The 18484-nt window shown below is 26.7% G+C and overlaps 1 protein-coding gene across 1 annotated transcript in view; it reads right to left on the minus strand.

The window, feature by feature from the left end:
- Window positions 1-14253, minus strand: part of LOC100168734 (C-type lectin-like) — an 18961-nt gene extending 4708 nt beyond the window's left edge. The window contains 1 exon segment of the mRNA NM_001162326.2: window positions 14161-14253. The gene's annotated coding sequence lies outside the window, so the exon portion shown is untranslated.
- Between the last annotated feature and the right edge of the window lie 4231 nt (window positions 14254-18484).

Raw genomic sequence — 18484 nt, forward strand, 5'->3', positions numbered from 1 at the left:
ACAAGTTTTAGATTCATACTAGACAAGTATGGTAATTTGTAGTACAGTTCTATCATTGTTTAATCTTAAATTAAAAATATGAAATTATAATAATAATTAACTTTAAAATGTCTAATCGAATAACAATTCAAACAAAAACGTTGCAGCTGATGTTAACAGTGATAACAATATGTTTCATGATAAGGAATGAAATAAATTTAAAACTTATAATTTTCATCCATAGAATAATGCGAAATGAGCATTATCGGCGTTGCCCCAGTATCGGTTTTACCCCGTGTTCCCCTATACAGGTAATAATAATAATTAATTTCAATCGAAAATTTTATTTTTTGTTTTATTCCAATACAAATGTAATATTCGATCGCGATGCCGACTGTGACTGTCGATAATTTTTTTTCGTAGGCCCTCTATGTAAAGAAGTTTCACTTCATCAACGCGTACTCGCAACACGCAAATTTTTTTAATTTGTAGGTACTTGCAAACAATAGGTAGTAACATAATTATTAAAATGTATCTATATTCTTAGCTGATACATAATTATTTTCTTCGAATATCAACCAACCATTTTCTCAAATTTATTATATCTATTTAGGTACTAAGGAATATTTTATGGTGACTACCCCGATAAAAACCTTAAACCCTTATATGTTCTATATAATTATATTGTTTTATCATGAAATTGGCATATAAATAAGCTTAGGTATATATAAGGAATAAATCGTATATAGCTGGTACATCATTTTAATTTCTGCCTATAGCATAGATAAAAAATTAAAAATTATCGCATTGAAATATTTAAATACACATTTCTTGAATACCACAGATAGTTATAAGGAATGTAATTCACAAAATGTTAATTTATTGTTATTTAGTTCGACGTTTTTAAGTCTATCAATTGCTGAATTCACGAAATTGGAAATTTACACATCGAGTGTTATCATTGAATTACGAATTACTTTTATTATTATATATTTATCATTTAAATTACATAAATATCAAATATTCATTATAATTTATAAACAACTACACTTATATGACTCAAATACTTCCAGTAGTTACAATTTACAGTGATCTACAATCTATGTATTGTACCATTGTACATGCAACATAAGCATTGTAAAACAAAGCTGTTGCAATACAACTCCCAAGTCCTTACTCATCCACACGCTAGTGACCTACTGTAAAAAATAGACCATTTTATGCTTCACATAGTTTTAAAATATTAAAAAAAACCTGTATTAATTAGTTTAATAAATGTTAATAGCATAGGAACCTACATACATACATTTTAGTTTATAACATTAATTTAAATATGATATATTTTCGTAACGGTGGGCCTGCTTAATATAAAAATATACGCTTATTAAACATAAAACTTCCTAGAGAAATTTCGTCGATTGGTAATCGGCTTATTATTATATTATAATAAATTATATGTCCAATTCATAATCATGATGTATAATATTCTCAAAGTTATATGCTTCGTTGGAATGTGCATACGATAATAATAACTTTCTTTGTGGTGAAGGGCACGTACGGCATAGTTCATGTACCTATGATATATGTATTATGTATATGTGTACATTACAGTTAGGTATAATCAATATAATATAATGATTATACGAATCATTCAATATATTTTCGTATCGTGATCCTAGTCAATACATACAGGTACCTAATCATAATTCACGATACAACGATTATAATAATTTAATGAAGCCAAATTTTGTAAAATATGTTTTTGAATAACATAAAAAAATAATAATTATAGATAAATCAATACATTCATAGCTCCATTCAGAATCTAAAATATAGTAAAGATAAGAACGAAGTAAGTATCGAAACAGAAATAAATTAGTGATATTTTGAATGTTTATTTTTTTACTAATGATGCTCCTATTGCTCTTTAAATGTATTGCTATTTATTAATAATAATATTTTAGTAGTACGATTTCCTAATATGTACAATGTAAGAATTCTAATACTAATGATATTTCTTATGAATTTTCAATTTTGTATAACATATTTGTAAGCGAACAGTGACACCGAAGTAAAAAGTTATTGTATATAAAGCATCACATTAATATATATAATCAAAAATTAAAAACCCCACATTTATCACAAATAATTGCTCGATTTAAAAATCTAACCTTTCAATAAATTGTCAGTGATATTTTTAATAAAAATTAGGTAGGTATACAATTACTTTATTTCATCTCATTTACCAACCGCCCAACCAACAACCAACCACAATATTTAGGAGTAAAAGGAATACAAATTTCCTACATATTAATAAGGTTCGGCGTCACTGTAATCGAATAAACAGTAACTAAGAATTGTTTTGTGGTCGTATGCATAATAATTAATGTAAAGTAAGAGTTAAAAATTTCAAGCTTCTATTGTTTTACTAAAATTGAGAAATATAATATAATGAAGATGCTTACATTTTTGTGAGAATGATCTAAATTTAAATGTTCATCTTACGCAATTACCTATTTCATGCATAATTATGTGATATCTTTCCTACCAATTAAAAATTAAACCACTGTTAAATTTCATAAATCAGGTGATGTAAAAAGTTGTACTCATTTCTTATTAATCTTTTTAATAGATTAAGATAAGTTTATTTTAAAAGTTATTACATTTTTGGGCAAAGATTAGTTGATATTTGATACATTGTATATCATACATGAATATGTATTTTCCTAAAATCAATTCCACTTAAGTAATTTACTCTCGACGTTTTATATAAGGTAATAATTGATAGTTAGTAATAAATCTAGACACTGTTATTAACAATATTTTAATTTAAAATAATAGAACATTGTGGTCTATGGGATGTCACACTTGCTCATAAATGTTTTTCATAGAAGTTATAGAATTATTGACACTATTGGTATACCTGTGGGTAGCCTCAACTGTGGAATTCCTTAGATATTTTATAGGGAGTTTCGTATTTTGTGATTTACTATTTATACATTTTTATAGTGTTTGTTAATCATTTATATAATATTAATTGTACACATAATGTAAATTATTACATAGGTGATATTAAAGTTAGACCTTAGACCGTAATTTTCTAGACTTCAAATTTACAAATCAAAGTATGCGTATTTTATCCTAGAAAAAAATAATTGTAGGAACCCGTTTATAGTTATAAGTAAGTTATAACATTTAAACATTTTAACTGTGGGAAATTGAAATCATTTTGGTTTTTGAAAATTTTGTCAGGCATAATTTATATCATAAAATGACAAAAAATATTGTTTATTATCGTCTATACAATTATATAATACATTTAAGATAGTCAAATAGTTGATTAAAAATAAATTCAGGTTTTCTGTTTAATTACTTTATTCAATATGTTTTAAATAAAAAAAATATTTTACTAAACAATAATATTTTTCTATATTAATTTTTAAGATTTTAATTTAATTCATCTGAAATACTAGCAGTAAAAATCATTCAAATATAAAATATATATATTTTGAAATATTAATTTTAATAAATATATTTATACTAAATATTATAATCACATACAATTTTAGAATTAGAACGGTGTAAAAATGTTATTTAGGTACGTAGTTTAAAAATTAACTTGATTCGTTACGATTCTGCAGGTAGAATTGTAGAATTAAAACAGTAGAAATAAAATAAAACAGTAGAATTCTGCACCTACCTACCTAATTTTTTAATTGAATGGTTTTTATATATATATATATATATATGTACAAACTCTTAAACTCTCTCTCTCTCAGAACGCAACAATAAAATCAGTTTACTATTGTTTGATTTTAAAGGCATACACAGCCCCACAAAAAATGTTTATGTTTGGTTTTAATACTTAATGATATAAAAAGAACATCATTAAAACAGAATAAGGAAAAAAAAATATTCAAAAAATTACGGTGATATCCAAATGTACCTGTGCCGTATTTGTGTCGCGTCGGACATTTCCGCGCGCCGACGGCAGGCAGCTGCATACAGCTGTATGAATAATACGTATACAATTAATAATATTCTCGTTGTCTGCCGATTGTTAAATATATTATGGTTATTGGACATTATTAATTATCGGACATTCCCCCATCTCCATATAATTTTGACGGGCGGCATAATTTATTGTAATTTTTTATGTAGGTATCATATTATTATGAACACCGCCGTGGAAATAATTTTATTTCCAAGTCCAAAAATATTTAGGTAGGTATACCTATGTACATTAATAATTTATTATGCATAGGTATTTATCAGTTAATAATTTATCCTAAAAATTATTGTGAATTAGAAAACTGGAAAACTTTGTTATGATTCTCATCAACAGCTGACAGGTGATTTTCAAATAATACCTAATTCTTTGATAGCAAAAACTTATCTTATAATCTATGTATATGTATATATATGCCAACCTATGTTATATAGTTATCTATAGTTGAAACCAACTTAACTATTGTAATTATACACACAATTAAAGGTCACTATAAGGTCACTATGGTCTATGAGTAATGATGTGACTAAATACAAAAAAAACTTATTGCCAATAGCAAGAAACGAACATCATTATTTTCCCTTACGAAAACGCATAGGTAGTTATTTTTTTATTTCGTCGAGCCCATTAGAAAGTTATTTTATCATTCAATCCATGGTAGTAAATATTCAACTGTGTACTTTGTATATATTTATGAACATATATTTTCTCTTGCAAAGTATCATTATGATTCATTTATAAGAGAAACGTATATTGCCAGTGTTAAAGTATATCCTAATCGACGTCAAACATCGAAAAGAGAAATCAACGACGAATCATCTTTCGGGGCCATTATAGGTACACACTGTATATTTTATTGTTATTACACGAAACCGGAAAAGTTTTCATGATCAAGTCCAAGAATAATGTACGTTATTAAAATTAATATTAACGTTTAATCATAACTCGATAATCGTGTATAACCTAATATTTTGTTTGTAGCACACACAGGCACGACTCACGCAAACGGCAAATACCTACACATCACACGCTGTTTAACCGGTCACATTCCAATTAAATAGTTTCTGTGTCAGTAAGCCAAACACCGTTAGGAGTTCGTACGTACGTTAGTCTATGTTTTTTGTTACAACTTGAATTTTGCTAAAATTCGTAGTACCTAGGTATTAGGTGTGTACGAATGAGACACGATTTTAAACGTTTTACGGGAAAAATATTCAAATATTTTTAGTTCCTAAGATAGGTACAATTTTACATTTTGTAGACAATAGATAAAAATATTGATTATATTCCACGTGCTAATAATATAATTCTATCATAGATGCAGCGCAAATTGTAAAAGTGCAAAGTGATTCTGAATAATTGTTTGTCTATTTTTTTTTCTATAGGTTATGTTGAAACGATCATTACCTACTTATAGTATCTTATAAAGTTTAAGTCACACCCCTTAGGGGATTTCCCACTAACACCTGTATCTACGAATAGAATCAGGCAGTTTTTAAAACTACTTATTTTATTGTTTGACATAATAAATAAAACAATATGTAATTGTATCTATTAATGTGTTAAGGATAGTTTAGAAGATATTTTATAGCCTTCAATATTTAATTTATAATTTATAATTAATCTACTAAAGATCAGTGTTAATAAATATGATTCATAAGTCATAAACATTTACGATTATTCATACATCTAGTCCGATTTTTTAATTTAATATATTTAAAATGTCATAAAAGAATAAATTCCAAAATATACAGATTATGCAAAATAAACTTAATAAAATAAATTCGAAATTCTTTTTAGAGTTATGACAATAACAAGAAATAATATGGAATATGTGTAAAATAATATTATTAAAAATCAATAAGTTGTACAAAAAATTTTTTTTTAAAGAGTATGAACATCATTTTTTTCCATATCATTATTTGGTATAAAACCCAATATCAATTTTCCCCCATACCCAAATATTCGACAAAAACGTAAAATTCAAAAAAATAGTAATATTACTACCTATGCTTTTATATGAATTAACGTATAAAATATTGTACTGTTATGGTAATGTGTTGAGCTATATTTGTATCTCACCTATTTTGAATTAACGAAACCACCATTGATATTCAAAATAATTAAATTCACGGCCAGGGGCATATATATGTGTAAAAAACCATCAGAAGGACATCAGCGCACTATTTGTTTTCTCTCTTTGGCCCACGCGCAACAAAGATAAAACGATAAAGAATAATATTTTTGACGGTATGGTGTATCAATTTGTCTAAATATTGTCTCAAAACATTTTAAACATCATTTAAATGTACAAAAATTTTTGTTCATTTTGAAAGTCGAATATAAAGTCAAATAACAATAAAAGTATAAAATCAATATGCCATACCTTCAAAAATATTATCCTCTATCATTTTTGTTATAGTTGATTCTTCTCTATGATTATTCAAAAATTATTTTAAAAAAAACGATTTTAGGTGAAAGCGTTTTATCTATGTTGCGTGTAGGTCTGAGAGAGAAAACAAATATTGCGCTTACATCCTCTTAAGCAACCATCAGTAAATGTGATGAACTAAATATTAATTATTATAAATTAATCATGTGTATCTTTGTAATAAATTATATTATGTTATATTACGATATAATTATTCAATGATTTCCCTGATTAAGATAAAATAATAAAATAACAGGTTATAATTATTTATTTTTTAATAAATAGGTAATGAAGTTATACAATTACGGTGTAATTGTATAATACCTAGGTACCTATATAATGTAGTTCCGTTTTAATTTAAACAATTATTTAAGTCTTCAAATAACTACTAAATTAATTTTAAATGACGTGATATAACAGTAAATAAATATAATTCATATGTACTTAAAATAAAGTAAGAAGGTGGTACCTATTTGGTCATATGATAGTGAATATCGTAAATCATTACAAAATAATAGAATAGTATGAACCTATTCAGATTTGTGAACTTATCGCACCTTAAATGCATCATCATTTATTAAATCATTATCATATATTACTTAATGTTTGTTATGTATTGCATTATAATTCTTTAATAAAAATGAAAAAAAAAAAGTTAAAATGCTTGTAGCCTATTAACAATATTACACTAAAGCTGTTGTAAAAAATAAGAAATATGAGTTCTTAGCTGAGATAGTATAATATTGTAGACAAACAACAAATGTTGAAGTACTATAATATTATAAGAAAAATTTTTACAGTAAGCATTTCTAATCGGTGGAGGTACGAACAATATATCATTATCATTAGGACCACTGAAGAGAAATGCACTTGTGTGACCAATTGATCTCTCCGTTTAATAACAGTTTCGGTGAAAACTGCTACAAGTCTAAAAAAAAAACCCCGAAGAAAATAATAAACCAATTTGAGGTTCTTAGAATAATATCGTAATCATTAAAATGATAATTATTTAAATTAATTAGTGTATGTGTACGTCGAGTAAACTACGTTTTATATACAGCTTAACCCTTATTAAAGAATTTTCCTAAAAAACTGTTTTACAAGAAGATACGGAAACCTGTTATTATGATAATCACAACAACGCTGTATAAAAAGGTTTAGGTACTTTATTGAAAATCATAAATCACGTAAAATCTTAACTATCCAAGGTAGCTTATTTATGTGGATATACTGAAAATTATATGAATCACGTCAAAAATTATTTAAATTTAATTAGGTATCTATGTACATTTAATTAATTTTGTGTTAATCATAAGCGCGCGTAGGGGGAAGCCAGGTATGTCATGGCGTCTTCTGCAGAGTTATCATAACCATATAGTTTTTAGTTGTAAGTATTTTGATTATATTATATTAAATTAGGATCATGAACTAAGATAGTACATAGTATCTTACCTCAAGAATTTTAATATTTTGATTATTTTTTTATAATAACATATTGGGAATCATATATTAATTAGATTTCATAATTATAATTTCATTATCACCACAGGTACCTATAAATAATAAAATAGATTGCTAGGTAACTCATAATAATATAGTTGAAATTAAAATCTACCATTTTCGTGAGAATTGCGGGTTTTGTTACCAGAACATTCAGGCCCCTGCGGTATTGCTCATTTTCATATTACCTACAACTATCAAAAATAAACGAATTTCGATTAATTAGATAATCATTTTTTGTCATTATTATATTATTATAGTATGATCAAATGTCTGTAGGTTTTTATACAGTTGCTTAATTGGAATTAAGTCACAGTACAAGCTTTTCAAATTAAAATATCTAAAATCAATAAATAAGCTAAATAAAATGAGTGTTAATTTATTTTCGAATTATATGGCAAGTTATTGTAGCTATTAAGAGTTTTTGGGGAGTTATTTTTTGTATTGAGCGATAAAAGTCTGCGCACGCCTATGGTGTTAATTATAGTAACCAAAAAAATATTGTGATCAAAAAAAACTAATTTAGTTAATGGAGAATTATGTAATAGGGCTTAAATTAAATTTTGTTTGGTTTATTTTCATAAAAAAAATTCAATAATTCAATAATAATTAATATTTTTTAGATAAGGGTTTCAATGGAGTAAGAAAGCTATTACTTGTATACGTTTTTTTAGGACTTATTTTTTTTTTTTAAAGTGTATTGTCTTACATTTTTACACGAATGATTCTTGAGATCGATCATTAGTTAAAAATAAATTCTGCAATAAGTTGCAAGTATAATTGTTAGAACATTTTGAATACTTTTTTTTTAATATTGTAAATAATGATAATGTAGATTAGAACATTTCATTGAAATAATTAAATGTTCATATTATGTTTGACAGAATATCGCAAAGTACGATAAATAAAACCTCGTATAGTCGTATACCCCGTCCAGTTCTTTTGGCACTCGACAACCGTTACAATTTTAAAAAAGAATGGTCCAAAAATTATTATTTTCAATATAGTATAGTTTTGGAACCACAGTTTGTTTTCGTTATGGTTACCGAGTGCTAGATGAACTGGACTGGTCATACATGACTATAGTGTAGCCGTAAAGCTATAGGTATCTAGGCTATTGTGCAATTGTACTAGGCCGGTAGCAAGGGAGGATCATGGTCTACTGATAACAGTTAATCAAAATAAGCTATGTAGTATGTACTTATACATTTATCATAATTTGGCTACCGTGTTACATGTTTAATTACTACTGTCGTAGTTTTGTTATATTCAATGTAAATATGTGTGAGGTTAAATAATTTAAATTTCAAAAAAATTCTTTAGTAGTTCAATGAAAGAAAATTAAAACTCAAGAATAGGTACTACAATGGTGGGTGTAACTGTAATAGTATCATAGACATCATAGTAATAAAAACATTAAACATTTATTATAAATAATAATTATTTCATATATATATAATATTATATATAGGTACATCATACATATAAATTGGATATCTCATACAATTACTTCCTCGTGTGAGATGTGTGTATATGCAAAATATTTTCACCCACCCTCCTCACAACCACCAAGTAACTACTGTTGATAACCATTTTATATCTATTATTATTTATTTCTAAGCTAATCATAAATGATTTTAAAACGTGACGTGAATTCAAACTTTGTGCTAGCATACAACTTGGCTATGCTCTGGCTTATGAAGGATCTCCACGTTCGCACATTAGTGTGACTAATTTGTCGTACCTAGCAATATTGCGCGTCACTGTTCGCTATATATTATGATAGGTACTTAAATTATGTATCGTGTACCCAAACTTCTATTTATTTTATTATACTTAACATGATTTTTTTCGAAAATGATTTATTTCTCAAATATTCAATGGCAGATAAAATATACATATTATGTAGGTACATATTATTACTATAATACATTTAGTTCATATTTTGTGATATGAACATTTTTGTTTTATTTTTGAAATTTCTTTATAATGTGTACATTAAAAAAATATTTTGTAGAAATAGATAGGCCTGAAATCAATAGACCCAGGGGTCATGTCCCTCTTAATCGGGCTTACATGTGAGTTACGTTATTGTGTAATTGTACGTACTAATAGGTCCTGGTACTTTGGGTCTATGGTCTATTCTTACACAAATTTAAAATAATTAACTGTGCATATATGACGACATATTTTTGTTACTCTTGACGGTTCATTTTTTATTTACCACCCAATTAATATTTTTTAATAGTTCTAATGGGCATGTGTATTATGTAGACCCTTGATCGTACCTATATTGGACGTGTCAGTTTATTTACTTTTGAACAAAAATATAATTTAAAAAAAATAACGACACCTGTTCGCTCTTTATATACATAGTCTACTTTTACTTTTTAAATGTATTACCTAACTCAACTAGGTACCGTTATTGCAATTTGTGTGTGTATATTTATAGTGTATTGTATACAATTTTATGAATACTAATTTTATTATTCTGAGAAAATGAGATTATTAAATGCACTTCTCATAGTTTCTTAATAACTACAGACCTTCAAAATATAACACGATGTAATATTATGCTAAAAAATAATTCTTTACAAAATTGATTATGGAAACTTTCTTCTTATACAATAATTAACCATTATTCAACATTTTAATCAAACTTCGAAGTATCTACTGCAATAAATAATTATTTTTAGATTTCTCTTAGTATATAAATTAAACAATAGGTACCTCATTCGTAGTTTTTTTCAATAATATTATTTTTTTCATACTGTCGAATTATTTATTAATGTAAATGGTATGCTTTTTACCTACAACCTACTACATAGAAAATATTATAACCAAGAAATTAATGTAATATTAAGTTACCAACAATATTTGGATCAAAACAACTGCGAAGTTAATAAACAATATAATTTAAACTGTAAGCCTACCTGGCTCATGTTATTATACTCGTATATAATAATACATATATATCATAATTTATCAGACATCAGATTAGGCACGATTTATATATTTTTTTTTCGAGGAGCTGAATAATTTATGCCAAACATGAAACAGATTTGTGGAGGCAAAGACGTACGCCCACCTTTAGTTTACATTTAACAATTGCTTACGTGTTACAAGATTTTTACACCCAATTTTATTGATGCATAACTTACATAGAATTTTAAATATCGTAAAAAAGCCAAAGTACAAACACAGTTAATGTTTAGATAATATTTTAGCTTAAAATAATAACAATAATTCACGATAACGTTAAATCTAACAACAATAAATTTGCTATGCTGTGCGTGGTTCAGATAAAGAAAACAAATAGTGCGTTGATATTTTCTTAATTTATCGGTAATCTTACACTTATATTTTTAATGGAAAATATGGTTATGAAAAGTTTTAAACGTGAAAAAAAAACTGTAGAACTATAAACCATTATGGTATAAACTTTGTAATTGTTGTGATGTTCAAAGGCATACAAACAATAATACAGCTGTATAGGTATTATGATAAAATTATAAAAACGATTTTTATTTTTTTCAAGTTACATTGTATATATTTTATTTATTAATTAACCATATAAATTAATAAAATGTCTAAGTTTCGAATAAAAAAGTATATTTTCTTTCAAATTTCCTATTTTAAAAAGAGAAACATAATTTGAAAAGATAATTATGAATTGATTTACGACCGATTATTTATTTTTAAACTAATCAAGCGTTAGGTATATATTTTTTCCAACAAATTGTTTTTAATTTGTTTAGTTTGAAACACACTTCTAACAGATATATTTATATTTAAAACCTATATTAAACTGATTTTACCAATTAGTTTTAATTATACCTACTTAGCTTAAAATACCAAATATTAGAAAAAGGTATAACTTAAAAAGTACCAATTATTTTAATGAAAACCAAACCAAGAAATAACATATTTAATGTCCTTAGAAAGTCTAAAATATATAAATTAATTATCATGTACTAAAATGCATTAATATGTTTTAATTATTATCAGTTTTGAAAAAAATATAGTAAATATAATAGAACGCCACACCGGTTGTGTTGCCTCCGTCATAGGCCTGTTTCACAGCCACGCTATGCCACCTACGCGTTATGGTACGCGCGAGTATCATCGCGTGTTTTTCGATTTACATTATTTTAGATCGTACGCGCCGAAGGTAACGGCTTGAAATCATATCGTTGGCATGTAGGTACAAACTTAAATATTCGAAAAACGAGCGTATGATACTCCCGTGTACCGTACGCGTGGCTGTGAAACGGTCCTATGTCTTATGAACGTACAGCACAGGCACCGAGTTTATAGGGGCATAGAGGCAATAACCGCCCTAGACATAATAAACTACCTATAAATAATAATTTTGTTCTATCAGCTTAATCGGTCAATGGTCACTGGTCAATGGTCACCTGACGTCTGGCCAAGTTGTTAATAATAAATAATAATTAATAAAGTATAGGCAAAGTGGGTAAATAGTTAAAAGTATAGATTTTGGACTAAAAAGATTACTACTAGTAGAACATGGCAAATTTCTGTTTAGTTTCTATATTTTTGTGTAGTAATCTTTAATAATATAGAGTGCCTATTATCAAACTTAAAGGTATAAAAACTGTACTTTTTTTTGAGATTTTCAACTTTTAAGCGAGTTATGAGAATTTTTTAATTGTAATATTATACTACAAATAACTTTCTTAAAAATTAAAAGTATAGGTCGGAAAACCCACGAGAATACAAGCTAGTGCTGCATAATCTTAATGACATCGTTAAATGAAAAATAAAATGTTCATCAAATGTAAGTAGGTACATAATAAAAAATATTAGTACACTTAGGTACACAGCACAAAATCTAAATTAACGTATCTTAATTCTATTTTACAAAAAAAAACAATTCCAATTTAAATAAATAGATACTATTTCTCAAATTAAGTTTTATTAAAATAATATATACTTAGCCCTACTATATTGCATTTTCCCATTATATCTATTGTTATACGGTATTTAAAGTGTTAGATAGGTACCTATAGATTTATAATAATTATAATAGCAGTTTACCCTACTTGATTTATGTATCAACCCATTATAGTACTTAACTAATTATCAGTTAAAGAAAAAATGTACTTCTCATATATTAAATTAATATTAATATAATGTAGAATGTCGATAATAAACTATAATGTAATATTTATATTATAGGTATTTACTTAGGTACGTGTTACATATTATTTTGTTTAAAGTATTATAATTTAGATATGAGTTTTTTTTCAAATTGTTTTCCGCTGTCATAATAAAACGTTATTTTGTAGCAGGTCATTGACTCGTATGGAGTACAGTGTCCAATGTACGAGACGTTATAATATTATCGATATTTTTTCTGTGTAAACCAGTTTTATGTATAAAACGGTAATTTATTTTAAGTTTGCATGATTAAATGGTTAGAAAAAATTAAATGTTAATGAAATAAATAATTATAGAAGTACCTAGGTACCTACCTATATGTATCACGGTAACTGCAATTGTACAATATTTACTTTAGTCAATGTGGACGTATACAAAATATTTAATAATGAAAAAGAAATTTATAAAAGACACAATGCTTGTATTAAATTATTTTTTATTACAAGTTTTTTCTTACAATAAAAACATTTATTGTAAGACATGCAATTATTTGTGATTTGTTTCTTGTTTAATGTAAATATACCTTTAGGTAGATAGGTAGGTACTAGGTATACATTAACGAAAACTACAATTTTAAAATTTATGAACATTTCAAAATTCAGATAATATATGAGTATTATGTATTTTAGAAAGATTAAATGTTGTACAATTTCATTTAAAATAGGATTTATTTAACCTACAAATTTATTATATTCTAAGATTTTATATTATTTTTGGGAAGCAATATAGCTTATACTAAAACAAACAATAAAATAACAAACTATAATGTTACCCATGGTTTGGTCTGATTGTTATATTTACGTAAGGTAAAATTATCGTAAAATAAATGTTAAAAATAGAGCCTTTTGAAACTAAATTATATGGGTACTTATACCTATACTTATACCTACCTAAACAAATATTAATATTATTTGTGAGAAACGTTTTACTAAAAATATCAGGTATTTATATAAATTATGAATTTTACTTGAGCGTTGTAAAAAAACATTAATCCGTGTGATATTGAAACGAAACCAGAAGAGTTATTTTACTAAAATTTATTTGGAAGTTTTCTTACCTGGATATGCGAGCAATAGTTCTTCACGAGAGGCGACTTCTACAAGAAGACAAACTACACACTGCGACGTGGTATGATTACAGGTACGACTAAACTGGTCTTCTGCATTCCGAGTGCGTTTATAGTCATCGTCCTACTTTTACTACAATATTCCAAACCCTCCACCTGTAACGGCTTTACGTTATAACCTACTTCAGAGATTCTCTTCCTACTAAGTAACTGTATCGTTTGTTATAGTAGTCCCCTTCTCTTTTCAATATGGCAATCTCAAAAAATAAGATAGTAGATAGGTATAATATAGATATAACATTATATGTACCTACTATTTCGAACTTGTAAATTAGGTATATATTTCTTTTTTTTTCTTTTAGTGAATTCATTAGTTGGTTTATTACCATCGACGTTTTACCGCTGAAAACTTTTATTAATTCGTCACCTTAATAATTAACTAACATCTGTAATTTATAGTGATTAAAGGCGCATTCAAAGCTACTTCGTGTGTCGTGTCGTGCAAGGGCTTGGCTATTATATGGTTACGACTGGTAACCAATATGGTTAAATTCTTGGTTTACTCGGTTGCAACTTGGTTATTACATGAGACCAATAAAGTAATATCCAATCACAATACGATTTGATCGACACGACACGACACACGACGTAGCTGTGAATCCGGCTTACAATAATACCCATGTTATACCAACATAGATAACCAATTTGTTGTTTATTGAAATTAATATTATATTCATATTAATAACCATAAATACATGGATAGGGTATCACGTCTTATTAGCGGTGATTAAATGATTCCAATTAATCCAATTGAGGTCAAATAAGTGTAGATCTTTATCGAGTATCGACTATCAAATTATATATAATCATAATATACAAAAATGTAAACAAACTGCCGCAGTTTGTTGTCAGTTTACGACCACAGATATTATATATAATATAAATATCTATGTTTACGACCGAAAAAATCTTAGAAAAAAAATAAAATGTCTAAGAAAAAAATATAGTGACCTCTACAGTTATATATCTGTCGTAGCCTCAATATGTGTCATATGTGTCCTATCCATGTTTGTATTATCTATTATCTATTTTATTAACAACAAAACATGCATAAAGTTATAAATATGAAACATAATAAATAATAAATAACAATTGTTTGATTTAAATACGTACCAGGGTTAAATACCTACTTAAATATTTATGAATTTTTGTTTATAACTTTGAATGTATGTTTTGATATAGGCAAGTAAATGTATACAAGTATAAGTATACCACCATATTTTATAAGTAATTAATAATTTGCTTTGGTATTTAGAAAAAAGTTTTAAAAACACACCAATTATACATACTATCTCTAATTTAAATATTAGGTACTTATGTTAAATTATATTACCTTTAACCTATACTTCATAAATCATATTATGTAGACTTCATATTTTTACTCTACCCCTTATTTTCTTATTCTTCTACTTATTTTTATTCTACTAGATACCTACATATGGTGCTCAACAGGTATCGTTGTCACTACGGTTATACTAATACAATTATGATTTAAAAAAATTGCATAAACAATTAGTTCATGAATAAATCATTAAATCTGACTTGAATATAATGCTGATAATTGGGGTATCATAAAAGAAATATTTATTTAAAATATTTGATTCTCAATATCTTAATTATCTTAATATCTAAAATATTAGGCGTTTCTACTAAAATAATTCACACAAAGTCCATTAACAAAAATAATCTAAACTTAGGTATATTATACAATTTTCGATTAAATTCAATAAATATAAAGATAATATTTTTTTAACAAGTATAAAAAAAATTCTTAACAAAAACAAATTAATAGGTAGTTCCTTCTACGGAACCGCTAAACAACATTTTTTTAATGAACCCCGTGCCAGTTTTTTAAATTTTCCGCAATTCTATACAATTTTATATTTTAGTTGCCACCTTAATTGTAATAGTTTTACGGATATTTTCCGTTTCAAATTTTTTTTTAGTCGATAAAAATTTATTTGTAGGGTAAAAAAGCTTAAAAATTAATACACGGCTCCTAATATATTGTTACAACGATATTTGAAAAATATTAAAAATCCAGTTACATTTTTTTTTATAAGAGAAGATTACTGAGAAAATTGAATACAAGGTTCCTGTTATATTGTTACAATAGCATTTGAAAATTAAGCAAGCAGTTGTATTTTTATACATTGGCACACACTTTTTTTATAAGCATTTAAAGTTCGAATTTTGAGGAAAGATATCAAATTAAAAATTTACAAATTATTCAGTACAGTTAAAAATGTATAAATTGTTCAACTTTTAAAACTGAGGATTGAACATTTTAAAACAGGGTTCCATGTAAATAGGTTATAATATATAAATTACTTTATTCATAATAATATCATCAAATATACTTAGTAATATCTAGGGCCAACAATTATAAGCCCTAAAAATCTATAAAATATGTATGCAGTTATGCCCTAAAAATTACCAAAATATGCCGTTAAAATATGCTCTAAAAAAATTGTTATTGTAAAAAAATGATTAAATGATTTATTTTTTTATGTATTATACAATTTATACTATAAACAATATTATTATTTATTGCCAATTAATAATGATTTACAAAAATGTGTGATATTAAAAAATATTAAAAATTAAAAAACAAAAACATTAATCAGATGATAAACATTTTAATTTTTACCCGATGTTATTACATAGAACAATTAATGATTTGTATAAGTTTTCAAACAGCATTGAGCGTCGATTGTCCGTTAACAAATTTTTGTAGCGTGAAAAGGAACGTTCTACATCAACGGATGTAATCGGTGCGTATTTATAAACAAATCGTCGCTGGTCAAATCTTCTGGGATACCTTCTAATTTGGATACATCACCGGATAATACTTTAGAAATTTTCGTAAGAATATGAAAACCATTATTTTTTTTAAAAACATCTTCACATTTTTTGTTAATATCAGTGCCATTTGTACCACTAACTTCACATATTTTACTTCGCGCAGTTTCTATTAATTTAATTGAGTCTGCTAGTAAAACATTCTGGCTTTCTAAAGATGTTATGGTAGTTGGTAAAAATCCATAGTTTGAATAAATATAAGTTAAATTTGCTTCAACTTGATCTTTAGAAATTAATTTTTGAACTTTGTCTATTGAAACGGCGTCTTCAGGGTTCAATTTCTGTATTACATTTCGAATAGCTTCTATATGTTCGCAATAATACATTGAAGCAGAAATCCATGTACCCCATCTTGTTAATATAGGCGTTGGAGGCAATGGTATACCTGGAGCCTCAGTTTTAAACAAATCAATACGATTTGGCGCTTTTAAAAATATTTTTTTTTGTGTTTAAGACAAGTTCGTCAATTTTTGGAAATTGACCACGAATTTTTTCTACCACCCGGTGTAGCCCATGGGCCACACAAGTGACGTGGACCATTTTTGTATAAAAAACTTGTAAACAATTAGCTGCCTTGACCATATAAGGAGCGGCATCGCTCAAAAACAAAAGTACATCAGGATGTCGGATTCCATTAGGCCATAATGTAAAAAGAGCTTTATCAAAAATTTGACATATTGTAGTGGTTGGTTTTTTCGAGAATACCGGAAAAAATTAGAAATATTTTACCTGGTTCATCGGCATTTAAAATACCAATAATTATGTTTGCAATATATCGAGATTGTACGTCAGTAGTTTCGTCGATCGAAATCCAGATTTTCTTATCAAGCACTTCTTTTCTTATGGCGTCCATTGTCTCATCATAGCACTCATTGACATAGGTACTTCTTAATAAAGATACTGATGGAATATCTTTATGCGTATACTTTTCCAGAAACGAACGAAAATAAGTATTTTGTAATTTACTTAATGGTATATTGGCTGCTAACCACGTTTTGCACAAATCTTTATTGAAAGAATTAATTTTTGATGTAGTAGGTAAAAGTTGTTGAGTCTTTTGTTGTTGGTCGCCGAGTCGTTGAATACCACGTGAGTGCTTAGATGTTTTAAGATGTTGTAAAACTGTAAATCGTTTTTCACATGTAACCTTTGCCTCACATATTTTACAAAACAATATATTCCTATCCGAAGAAAATATATTTTCTCCAAATTCAGAGATGTAACTATTGATACGACTAGTGTTGGAAGTTCTCACTTTAGGCATTTTAAAACGGTCGATTTAATAACGCACCGCACGAGTATAAAGAGCGACTGACGACTGTAATAGGTGCGATAAAATATAAAATTATATTTATCTCTATGCGATACTGTCACCGATCTACTGACATATAAT

This window comes from Acyrthosiphon pisum, chromosome X (genome assembly GCF_005508785.2).
Source record: "Acyrthosiphon pisum isolate AL4f chromosome X, pea_aphid_22Mar2018_4r6ur, whole genome shotgun sequence".
Lineage (NCBI taxonomy): Eukaryota > Metazoa > Arthropoda > Insecta > Hemiptera > Aphididae > Acyrthosiphon > Acyrthosiphon pisum.